Source organism: Budorcas taxicolor, chromosome 8 (assembly GCF_023091745.1).
Source record: "Budorcas taxicolor isolate Tak-1 chromosome 8, Takin1.1, whole genome shotgun sequence".
In the NCBI taxonomy this organism is placed as follows: Eukaryota; Metazoa; Chordata; class Mammalia; order Artiodactyla; family Bovidae; genus Budorcas; species Budorcas taxicolor.
In genome coordinates, this window is record NC_068917.1 from 55,502,170 (window position 1) to 55,505,524 (window position 3,355).

The 3,355-nt window shown below is 40.0% G+C and overlaps 1 non-coding gene across 1 annotated transcript; it reads left to right on the forward strand.

Annotated features, from left to right (window-relative positions):
* Positions 1-2,881: 2,881 nt before the first annotated feature.
* TRNAC-ACA (transfer RNA cysteine (anticodon ACA)) lies at positions 2,882-2,953 on the forward strand. The gene has a single exon. It is a non-coding gene; the product is annotated as a tRNA-Cys (tRNA).
* Positions 2,954-3,355: the final 402 nt, after the last annotated feature.

Here is a 3,355-nt window from a genome sequence, read left to right on the forward strand (position 1 = left end):
TGGTTATGTCTCTGTGAGTTTCCATTGCAGGGGCCACTGGTTCAATCCCTGATATGGAAACAAAGATCTCCACATGTTGCTTGTTTTGGCCAGAAAGAAAAAAATAAATCACTACAGATCTACAGGGACTAAATAGGTAATTCATGGGGAGAGCTAAATGGACTGTAATTGGTTCCAGGTGACCTGCCAACATCTGGGCAGGTATCAGCCATTCTCTCCCTCTAATCGTACAGGAATTCTAGCCCAGTGTGACCAGAGCTTCCCTACCCAATAATTGAACAAACTTTATTTTTAAAAAAATGTAAAAAGTGATTTTAAATATTAGCTTTTTTTCTTTCTTAAAACACAAGAAATCAAATCAAATTTTGTTTATTCATTGTGTTTTCAAATCTCTTATAAACTGCTACACCTGGTGATCACATTCTCAAGTGAATGAATAATTCTGACCTATGATATATATGTTGTACATTTTTCTGAAATGAGATGGCAGGAAACAAATTAATACTATTGAAAGTGATCTCTTCTCAGTCTCAACTTCTGTTTTCTGTGATGTGTAGATTAGGTCACCTGCACCGACAAAAGTAGTCTTTTTATGGGCCAACCAAGGAATTGTGTTACTGTTTATTTATAGTTCTAGTTCAAGCTGTCAGCTGCCTTACTTCCTGTCTTAAAAAGGGAGTTCCCAAATGACTGTTCTTATAAATCTGGTGTTTCTCCTGGGGTCTGTCTGTATTTTTAAACACACTGGCTTTGACACAGGAGACATGGTTTAAGGTTGTCGTATGTCCTTGTTGCCTATATGTGGCAAATACATGTATGCTTAGACCAGAGTTCCTTCACTATGGCACTTCTGACATTTTGGGCCAGATAATTTCCTGTTGGGATTGTCTTGTGCATTGTAAGCTGTGTAGCAGTGTTCCTGTCTCAACCCACTGGATGCCACTGGTCCCCTCCGTCTAGTTATAACAACTAAAAATGTCTCCAGACATTGTTAGATGTCCCCTGGGGAGCATAGTCACCTAGTTGACCCAAAAAAAAAAGGCGAATATTTAAAATGCTTTAGACATTTATTAACTAAACTGAATACTGAACATAATTAACTTTAAACTTCTAATGACTAGAGAAGCTATCTAACACTTTAAATATTTTTATAATAAAGATGACTGAATCAGTGTTCTTTCTGAATGGCCATGTATAGCTTGCAAGACTTTGCCTCCAAAGAAATTTTAAGTGTTTGATGTGGCTGTCAAATTTCTAAAGTTTAAAATGTGGAAGCTAAAAAGGAATCCTACAGCAGTTTTCATTTTTCTCATTTTAATTGCGTGATGTCTTTCCGTTGTTTTTTAAGGTGATAGAGTATCAGTGGATGATGGTTGTTGATTTGAAAAAATCAACACAGTCTCTCATATAAGAATGTCAAACAAAAGTCTAAGCAAAAATTTAATAATGAGACTTGGTGTAAATTATGTGTAAAGTAGAATTTAGTTTTAAAAGAAATTAATTTTTTTTTGCCTAACATCAATAACTAGGAAAACTGTGTGTTTCTGTAGTCTAAGAAATACTAATTTTATGGAAGAGAATTATAAGTAATATGTGATTTTACTTGCCAGAAGAAAAAAATGTCCTGCAAATATAATCCTCGTGTATAATCCTGCAGGTGTAACATAGACCTTATGGAGGTTGAAAACATTGCCTTGGTTGTAAAAGATGCATTCTTAGCTAGGGACTGGCTATTCGTTGGGCCCCTTGCAGAAATCAGACTAATTTATAAGGTTCTAGGCTGGCTACAGAGTTTGTGGGGCCCCTTCTTTAAACATTATGAATTTTAAGATGGCAGCAGACAACTGAGCATTAAGCAGAGCATAGGGTCCTGGTAGCTTAAAAGAGGATTATAATCACAAATACAAATTCAGAGAACTGCTCCTGCTACCATTAAGCACCCAGAATTTCTGATTCATTGATTGTACTAATATTTCCAATCAGGAGTCTATGTGTATTTGATAATCAGTGCAGTAAATTTACTAAGAACTTCCTCCCATGATGAATTTTTCTTTTGCTAAAGAGGGAGCCAGATTGTTTGGGAGGGTCCTGTGAACTTGAATGACCCGCTTACTCACTGAACCACTATTTACTCTTTGAATCTAGGCATTATCAGCTCTGGCCTACAGCTGTGAATGGGATAGAAGTTCTCTACCTTTACGAACCATTTAGTCTAGTGTTTCAAGGACAGGGGGGCAGACAAGCACATAGTCACATAGGCAGTTACAGTCATAAGTAAAGCACAAGTGTCTGGAGACCATTTAACCTGGAGACCTAACCCAAATTAGGGGAGGGGATTTCTCAGGATAGGTCTTTCTGAAAAGAGGTACTTAAAATGAGGCCTTAAAAATGAGTAGAAGTCAGGTGAATTAGGGTTTAGTATTCCAGGCTGAAATGGTTAAGACCAAAGAAGGAATGTAGCTTGGGATGAGGCCTCTTGGGTCATCTTTTGGACTTTGCACTTTAATGAAAAGGTAGAGGGAACTCACTGAAAACTTTTAAATAAGAGATAAGATGATTAGATTTGGGTTTTAAAAATGATCATCCTCACTGCTGTGTTTGGAGGGGTAGGCCCTACTGGCATATATGGTGTCTGTGCAAACCAGGAAAAGACTCCCTTCTGGGTGGACCAATTAGAAAAGATGTACTGCTTGTCCCACTAGGTCAGCTCAGGGGCAGTCCCCTGAGCCAGTCACTTAGTGTGGGCACAGCCTGTCCACACACTGGGGAGGGGGAGAATGGGGTGTGGCCTGATAGTGCAAAGGCTTTTGCAGTCACCCAGGGGTAGAGAGGGGAGTAGATGGGGGACAGATGGAGAGCATGAGAGAGATAATGAGTTTGTTCCCTGGTGGCTCAGACGGTAAAGCGTCTGCCTACAATGCAGGAGACCTGGGTTCGATCCCTGGTCAGGAAGATCCCCTGGAGAAAGAAATGGCAATCCACTCCAGTACTATTGCCTGGAACATTCCATGGACAGAGGAGCTTGGTAGGCTACAGTCCATGGGATCGCAAAGAGTTGGACACGACTGAGCGACTTCACTCAAGAAGGTAGTTGCTGTTTGGGTATAGATGTTGGAGAGAAGCTATCAAAAATGATTTAAAAGTTGAGCATAAATACCTGAGTGGGATAGGATGGTGAAACCATTTTCAGTTGAAGGGGACTAAGGGAGGAGTGGGTTTGGCACAGGTGGGGGAGGGAAAGTAATTCCACTTGAGTCTGTTTGCTTTTGAGGCATTCCAGGTGGAGTCAGGGAGTAGGCAGAAGGAACTCCTGAAAGAGATCTGGGATGGAAATACATATTTCGAGGCCGTCGCA